Source organism: Lytechinus variegatus, chromosome 16, assembly GCF_018143015.1.
Source record: "Lytechinus variegatus isolate NC3 chromosome 16, Lvar_3.0, whole genome shotgun sequence".
NCBI lineage: Eukaryota > Metazoa > Echinodermata > Echinoidea > Temnopleuroida > Toxopneustidae > Lytechinus > Lytechinus variegatus.
The window spans coordinates 20,808,757-20,817,990 of record NC_054755.1 but is presented as its reverse complement, the minus strand read 5'-3'; the positions used below and the strand labels follow the sequence as shown (position 1 = coordinate 20,817,990).

General features: G+C 35.8%; 1 long non-coding RNA gene across 1 annotated transcript; it reads right to left on the bottom strand.

The window, feature by feature from the left end:
- Positions 1-3,020: 3,020 nt before the first annotated feature.
- On the bottom strand, positions 3,021-7,028 carry LOC121429492. The gene is made up of 3 exons (XR_005971940.1): positions 6,852-7,028; positions 4,129-4,248; positions 3,021-3,035 (listed from the first exon to the last, which is right to left on the bottom strand). It is a non-coding gene; the product is annotated as an uncharacterized LOC121429492 (long non-coding RNA).
- Positions 7,029-9,234: the final 2,206 nt, after the last annotated feature.

Below are 9,234 nucleotides of genomic sequence, written 5' to 3'. Positions count from 1 at the left end.
CCATTGGTCATACACTATAGACCACAAGTTCAATGGTAGACCAATGGTTTACACTGAATGGTAGACAGTAGAACAACGATGTGCAATGTATAGTAGGCCAATAAAGTACAGTGAATGGTAGACCATTGGTGAACAGCATATCTCTGGGGTTAGTGGTAGGCTTAATAATGGAATAAGTATACACAAGAAAAAAAAATGAAAACAGTTACTTATTTCAAGAACGTCAATAAAATGTTTTTACTATAAGAAGTTTAAGTACAGCATAAATGGCACAGAGTATTCACAAGTATAGACTTTATAATTAAAGCACATAAGTTATTAATATATATGACTTAGCTACTCGTTGATATCTATACTCTGTCAATCTTGTTATCTAAAAGTAAACATGCATCAAGACAGAGTTTGATTGAAAAACACAACAAATGAAGGCTAACATTTCCAAGAATAAACCTGTTCTCTCATATTGCTTTTTACATGGATTGAGTACTTGGCAAAACCACTGTTCTGCATACAAACCTGATACTTGTAATACAATAAACTTGATGTTAAATCTGTTGTGTGTAATTGCTTTCAACGACATTAATAAACATTTTTTTACTAATAAGTTCAAGTACAAAAGAGTATTGACAGGTATGGCATAAAAGCACCATATTATGAATACATGTGACTGTGCGACTCCACAAGAGATCAATGATTGCACTCCACATAAATATTATGTTAATCTTCCTATAAACAAATTTACATGTACGACAGAGTTTGGACAACAAACTAATGAACACCAAATTTCGAAGATTAAACTCAAAATGTGTGATAGCCTTCACATGGCCAAATGAATAAAGGGTACCACACCTAGAAGAAATGAAATATCCCCAAAGGGGGGAAAATAGTACTCCCAAATTGGTCTCTTTTTTCTTTTCACCTAAAAAGATATATCAATGGCATGTTTCTACATAGAATTGTTAAAAGGTATTACCCGCCTAAGTATCCAGAATCCCTGATAACTTTCCTGTAGAAACAGACGCGATGCGGTTTATTGATAAATTGCATCGCGCAAAATACGGTTTCTCATAACCATCTCTCTGAGAGGTGGTTATTGCCATTTTAATCCGTTTAACTTTTCTGTAAAAACACGGGGCAAAATAGCATACGTGTCTGGCTTAAGTGCTTGAACCAAGAAGTGCGATCTCACAGTAAACATATATTCTGGCCGTTTTTTATCTCGCCAGCTGATCGCGAAACGTGTACCTGCTACAATGAGTGAGATCTACCATGAATTTTGAAAATTTTCCTAACGAGATGCAATTTTTGACATACCAAAATGCAATGTGAGGTTATAGGTTGAATTTTCCGATTTCCACCGTATTTGCGACGCGAAATGCAAGTTAATCAGATTATTCAGTCTGTAGAAACAGGTTGGTTTAAGAACGATAAGGTTATTCAAGTCCGGAAAAGATAAACTGTTTTTAATGATTTACTGTAGAAACACGCCAAAAGTTTATCATAAATACAATAATGATACATTAAGAAATAAATAATATATCACACATAGAAAAAAAATATAATGAAAATAAGGAAAGAAAATTATTCAATTTGGAACACTAAAAAACAGAAGAAAAATAGAGACCTTTTTTGCAAAATATATAGAAAATAATATATACAAGATACCCACTTATTTCTTTTCTGTCTATTTTTGTTGTGTTATATTGTCTTACACAGTAAATCAGTAGTCAATCGTAATTTTTTACAACCGAGCTTGGACAAAATTTAAATTCATATAATACAAAAAATATATAAATTGTGATCTTGTATATTCATGAGGACTTGCAGAGAACAGTTTTAGCAAAAAATAACAACTTTAATTCGTCAAAACTTTGTTAATCCTAAACAAATTTGGATGAGATTTTCAGTGTTTTTTGTTTGTCTGATGTACACTTTGAATTATATCACATAGCTTTCAGTCTCGAGTGCCTCTAGCCCTTCAATCAAATTGGTTGGACGACCGGTTACACTTTACATATAACATAGTTATAAGGAGAATGAAGGGGACCATAGAAAGAAAGCATGAGAAAAGGGGAGATTTTGGTAGGGAAAGAATGAATCAGAAAAGGATCATGCTGAAAATTTCATTAAAATCTGATAATAACAAAGTTATTGAATTTGAAATTTAACAACATTTTGGTAAAAAATTAACCCAATGTACACACGATCGTCAGGAATATTTGTTAGGCTTATTCTATAAAATGAAATAATTATTTCATATTTTCATACATGTGTGTATGATATGTCCCAAGTATCATATCATTATTTCCAGCAATGCATATCTTCACATTAAAGGTCTAGTCCACCACAGAAAAGATTGTTTTGAATCAACAGAGAAAATCAGGCAAGCATCATGCAAAATATTTCATCTAAATCGGATGCAAAATAAGACCCTCACTTTTTGTTTTGGTTTTCATTGTTTGAATTGTACAATATTTCAATTTTTTTACAGATTTGACAATAAAAAATAAAAATAAAACTTTATTTCATAGGACAATGAGGAGAAAATTATAATATTTCATATTTAAAAAACAAAGAAAAGTGAATGAGTGATGTCATCAGTTCCCTCATTTGCATACCGACCTGGATGTGCATGTAACTATTAAGTGAAATTGAGCGAAACTTAAAAATGTCATACCTTTCTTATTTTTCATCCGATTTTTATGTTTGATTTTTCTCTTTTTAATCAAATCAACTTTTTTGTTAGGGTGGACATGTCTTTGAAATAAATTTTCACTCCATTTTTTATAGTTCTCGGAGGACAAAATGTAAATTAGCGCGACTTCTTGTAATAAAATACAAAAGAACAAGTGGGGATATGACATCAGCTGGGAACGTCGTGGTCTAGTGGTTCTGACTCTCACCTTTCAAACAGAGGGTCGTGAATTTGAGTCCTAGCCATGGTGTGTTTTCCTTCAGCCCGAATTTCATCCACACTGTGCATCACTAGACCCAGATGAAGTGAATGGGTACCCGGCAGGATTAATTCCTTGAAGCTGTAATAAGAAATATTGGATGAAAACAATGCAAAGGACAGTATATTAGCTAAGGGTTCAAAATATGAATGCTTGTCATGTGTGTAAGCTTTCTTTAGAAGTTCATATATTTTTTATATATTGAGAAATTTGCAGTATACTCTACCATTCAATTGAATGATACCAATTAACAAATATCAACAAAACATTTTGTAAAATATGATAAATAAATTTATGTTTAACCATAGATGGGTAGAAAATAACCTATTATATTACATAGGTCATGTAGATTCGAATCAGTGATAGGTCAATACGCCATCACGTGACCATGGCTGCGAGGATCGCATTTGTTATATTCTAGGTTTTGACGTCACCTCAGGGAATATACCGCGTTGTATTTTCAATTGCGGCGTTATATCCACTAAGGTGACGTCACTCGCTGCATACAAGTTGCGCAACAAGGTAGTTGATGTACGCGCTAGTGTTAACGCGTCGATTGCATGAAGAACGCACTTAATATATTAAAAAAAAACTATTATGACGTAGATGGATCAGAGCAGTTGCAAGAATTTCGGGTTTGAGTCGGATAATGAATACAATTTCTGATGGCGAATCCACATATACTATATAATATAACAGATATTGCCTGGTCTATCGTTTTAATAAATAACATTTCAACTCCCCTCCGAAGCTATATTTTTCCCTCGGGATAATATTTTCCCTCAGCGCTGCGCGCTTCGGGCAAAATATATTCCCTTGGGAAAAATATAACTCCGTCGGGGAGAGGAAATGTTATATTCAAACTCTAGGTAGGCAATATCTGTATAATATAATGGGAGGTTGCCCCAATGATGACAAATACCACAACAAATGAATACCTGGGGAAAAAGTGTCCACCCTTCCCCCCTCAGCCAACATACTGATTTTTTTCTGGGGGGGGGTGTCAGAAAAGACGTGTGCTCCTCTAAATAGGGATGACATTTGTCCTTTCTAAGGATTTTTTTACCATTCCTGACAAGGTTTTTTTTTCAGCTATGCCACTGCAGGAATACAATCTGTTTTATCTCATGAAGCTTTGCAGTTTTTCTACTGAAGAAAATTCTTACACACCTACCTTTCATAAACTTCAATTGTTTCTTGTACACGGTACGTTTTCTGTGTTCAACACCCGTCGTGTCATTCCAAGATAAGGCTGGATCATCTACCTTATCATCCAGTGTATCCGTCGTCCAAACTTTGAAAATGAAATAAAATCAATTTAAGTGTTGTAAAATCTGCATGTATGTGCAGATACAAACAAAAATAGAATACTAATATAGTAATAGAAAAATAATGATCTTAGAACTTTAATGTTAAAGATATTTTTCATAGACCTCTGATTACCAGCCCAGAATTTAGGATAAAAATAAGGAAATGTGATAGTATTTCAGCGTAGTTCAGACAAGGCTGTATTATAACTGTGCATGCTTTATACTAGTAATAGCTATGTCATCTGAAATCAAATTTCTAGAGCAGCAATTTTCAAGAGGGTAATCGATGACATAAATTCCATTTTTCTGGTATTGGCAATCGCAGAAGCAGATCCAAGTGGGCACATTTGACCTGTGCCCCCACCTTGAGAGCAATAGTTGATGTGTTTGATAAAAATGTGGCTTTCTTACACAAGTGTTCTCCCCCCCCCCCCCCTTCGAAAGTTACAGCAAATATTTATATTAAAAATATTGTCTCATACAAGAGGATCTCCTTTTTGGTTTGCTTGTTATTTAAAGTTTCCTTGGGAAAATGTGCCCCACTACCCCCTTTGAGAAATCATGGATCCGTTCATGGACAATCATATGCCAGTGGATGAACTCCAGACGTTTTTTAGGCAAGTTTTGATCAGTAAATAAATAAAAACAGATAAAATGTGATCACAGGACAAACTTAACTTTAAAAGAGGATAAAATTTACTTTAAAAATTGATATGCCTAGCCCCATGAAAGGATCTAAGAATACCCTCCGGCACTAATGCAGTTTCACACCAGCCAACTCACAGTGAACAATTGTGTACAACGGATAGCGGAGCGTGAACGTAGCGGTCGTGTACATTTTTGCTTATTACATGACGTCATCCAGCCACTGCCGAGAACCAATTTATGAATGAAAATATAGTAAGCATGCGCAGTGCAAGCCTTTTGTTTCCCCACACAGAATTCCACCAAAACAAGTGTGCAATTCCCTATCACCTCGTACCAAAATTGACCTAGAATTTCAATTTTCCTATATTTTATATGAATTATGAAAGGTATTCTCGGAGGATCTATTTTCTCACCAATACCGCACAGGTAAGCGAATTTGAATACTTCTTGCTTTTCCGTCAAAATCTTACGAATTAGCGTCTATATGTCATCGTGTTCCTTGGAATTTGTAGAGTCTATCGCAACGTGCATAAAGTCAATTGGCTTCCGGGTTTTGGAGCGTCGCGTGAATATGCATGAAATTGCAGTTTCGATAATTTTCGATCGATACCGGAGCGATCCGATCACGAACCAAGACCATTTACCGTGTACACAACATGACCGGATATCGTTATCGATACTTCCGCACGCAGTCCAAAGGAATTATTTTTGGGACCACGTGGTCATGACGTGATCTGCGCTATTGACCAATCAGCAGTCTTCGAATCGCTGTGCGGAGACGATCTATCCGTTGTACACAGTCTATGGACAATTGTTCGTTGTGCATGCAACTTCAAGCAAAACTCCCCACCAGAATTGTCTACACACATTTTGAGATCAATACACAATATGCCCACCATTTTTCAAAATATTGCGGATCGCTTGGATTCGCCGTCATGTTGATATGGACCGAAGTTATGCGATCAAAAGATTCGCATGCGGCATGCTGGCAGTTTGTTTCCCACATGTTAGCATGATTTGGTTGCTAACTTCAGTCCATATAAATATTACGGCGAATCCGAGAGATCCGCGAAGTGATGTCTACGGATTAGATCAACGACGTCGAGATCGAAGACTAAATACAGCCATTCCCAATATTTTGAAAAACGGTGGGTATATTAACATCGAAATGTGACTGAGAGACCTGTCATGACATTTGGGAACAAGTTTTGGTGATGAGGTATGCTGGTAATCGGCCGGTGCAAAACTGCATTAGCGCCAGTTTTCTCTGCATATTTATTGCAGCCTCTGTAGAAAAATTGAATAGGAATCGTTTGTCACTCCGTCCAGTCACAGTTCCACACACAAAGTGCACATTTTACCATTGAAATAGTATGTGCAATGAGTGGTGTGTACAGTGTAGCAAAGTTATAGACCTGCGTAGCCTTTATCATTTTTTAAACTTTAGGACCCTTACCATGTTTCACCTCCATTTTATCTCATTTACCAACATCTATCAACAACAACAACAAATTATAGGCCTAATTTCAAAGTAATATTTGTCGGCAAGTTTTCAATTTCAGTAAATTAACGTGTGCAGTAACTGTCTATTTATTCACAATTAAAACTTTGACAGTCTTGACATTAGCATTAACAAATCATTCATTCACGAATTCAATGTATTCAGAGATGGTTTTTGTAAAACATTGACAATAAACATCAGGCAATATGAGCGAATTACTATTCAATGCTCGCCGATCTTAACTCTGCCAATACAAAGCATAAACCATAAGCACTCCCTATCGTCAAAGCCACGTCCCGGCCCGTAGAGCAGCGGCCAGCGCCAACGGGGCAGTGACGGTGGCAGTGCAGTGGTCGTGCATGTCGTGGCAGTACAACGACATCTAACATTTTGAGACAATTTGAGAAATAAATCAAAGAAAATTGTTATAGAACTTACTGTTATAGCCTTCTACAAATGACTTTGAAGTCGCTGTCCGAATCTGACCCGTGTTCCTTTAGTTTTTGATGAATTATCGACGGACTTATCAACAGCAAAACGGTAGTACCGGTAGATCGAGTTTTCTTATTCAAATATTGCACTTGGCGGTTAGACGTTCGCGCGTGCGTAGTGCGAGAACAACACGTATAATAGAGCTACCTGGGGCCCGTTTCTCAACACATGGACAAGTTAGTCATATCTTTATCCACCAACCACGGAGTTAGTTCCAATCTTACTAAACCTGTTTCTCGAAAGGCTTCCTAACTAGAATACCTTGATATCGATACTATCGGTAAAAAGAGCAGACGAGACGTAGCCTTAGTCACAAAATATCATAATTTTCAAAATTAAAAATTATGACAAAATTGCAAATATTGTGATAAATTGGGAAATAAATCTTTTCAAAATAATAGCACACGTGAATTATGCATCATACATACCAAGACCATGAAGACTGGAGCATTCAATTGCAGAGAAAATTAAATTATGAATAATTCATTTCATGACTAAAAAATCACTTGTGGACGTTGAGATGGGTACCCCCGGGATATCCAATTTCAATAGTTTACGAAAGTAAACCATGTTTTTTTCTTTGTAAAATGATGATAATTATACGGTCTTTTATGATTCTAAACGTCATCAAAATATAATTTAACGAAACATTTTTAATTATTGATACCAAAACATACGATATTTGACAAATTATATGCATAAATTAGAGATAGAATTTATCCAACTGTTAATAGGGGTCTGAAAACAACAAATACGAGTTCAGTTATGGATGGCCTGACGTGGTAGAATCTTTATCGATTAAATCATTTTACTATTTCAAAATGAATGGTTTTGTGGCGTTTAACAACAGTTTTTCTAGTTTATTTGTATTACAATTATCATTGAATGCATTATCCCACTTGTTTTGTGATGTAATTTCAACCTCTATGATTGATTACGTAAGATTATAATTTTAAAATTTCTAAGCACTTTTGCATGTCATAGTCTACCCACGTGATGCCACTACGTCATTAAGAAAGAAGTTAGGACAGGTTCGGAGGTGTCATAAATATTTAGTGAGGTTGTTGTACCCGATCTTGGTAAAGAGGGCTTCGTGAAACGGTTAGCGGACAAGTAGCTCACTATCTCCGATTTAGTCAAGAAGTTAGACTTATGACGGTGTTGAGAAACGGGCCCCAGGCAAGCAGCCAAGCGGCCCTTCTCGCCAAAGCATATGGGGGGGGGGGATAAATTATGACAAAATATGGGGGGAGGGGACTTCTTCGCCAAGATAAATACACATCCCGATATGGGTGGGGGTGAATTAAAACCAAATCAGGGGTGTCTTCTTTTTCCTCTCTATTGGTCCTGGGTTGGAAACCATGATGGCGTGAGTGCATGCCACTGTTTTCCTTGGATCTTGGAATCTATGAAAAAAGTTTTCGATCCCTTCACTTTTTTTTCCTGTTCTCTATGTTATTTTCTTTTTTATTTTCGTTGTCTTTTTTCTTTTCTGTTAATCTTTCTTTTCTTCTTTGCCTTTTTCTTTTCTTGTTTTTTCCCCTTTATATATATTTTTTTACTCACTCCTCTTCCCTTTTAATTTGCTTTTGTAATGATTGAAATTGAGATTTCATTCAGTAGATTTCTTTTCTGTTACATTGTACTATACCCTGTATGGCGGCAGGGAATTTTGATAGGGGTGAGGGAGCAAGACCATGTGGATAAATCATTTCAATCAAGTAATGCCGGCCTATAGAATAGCTCTCCTCTTTATAAACGCCGTCCACAAGTGGGAAAGAATATTTAGAGCCTAAAATAGAATTAGAATTTTGGAAATATCATTTGTAAAAAAAGGGTGAAATAATTCATGATTGGAAGCAGCTATAATAGCGTACAAATGGGTCAGATGGGGCTTTTGACGTTGCAGACAGACCAAATCAGGGTTTGCGGTTGGGAATTTGATAGAGGTTGGGGGACCAAGACAACCAACAGTGAATTCATTTTTAGCAAAATATGGGGCATTGCAAGAAACTTGCAATCGAAGCAATCGAACGCAAATCAATTTCAGACTCCAAAATCATGAGAGTCATACTTTTCATTGCAAACTTGCAACTGATCCACAAAAAAATCCAAATTGATATGTTCTAGATAAATTTAATGTATCATCACCTGTAAATTTGCATCTGATCGAATTTTGGGATTGATTGCAAATATCTTCTTGGAACACTAAATATATAGTTCTTTTTATAAAAAGCGGCCATAAACAAGCAAAATGATTATAAAAATAGAATAAAACTAATTAATTGAAAATTAAAACCCTTTTTATCAAAAAAGATTTCATTGACCG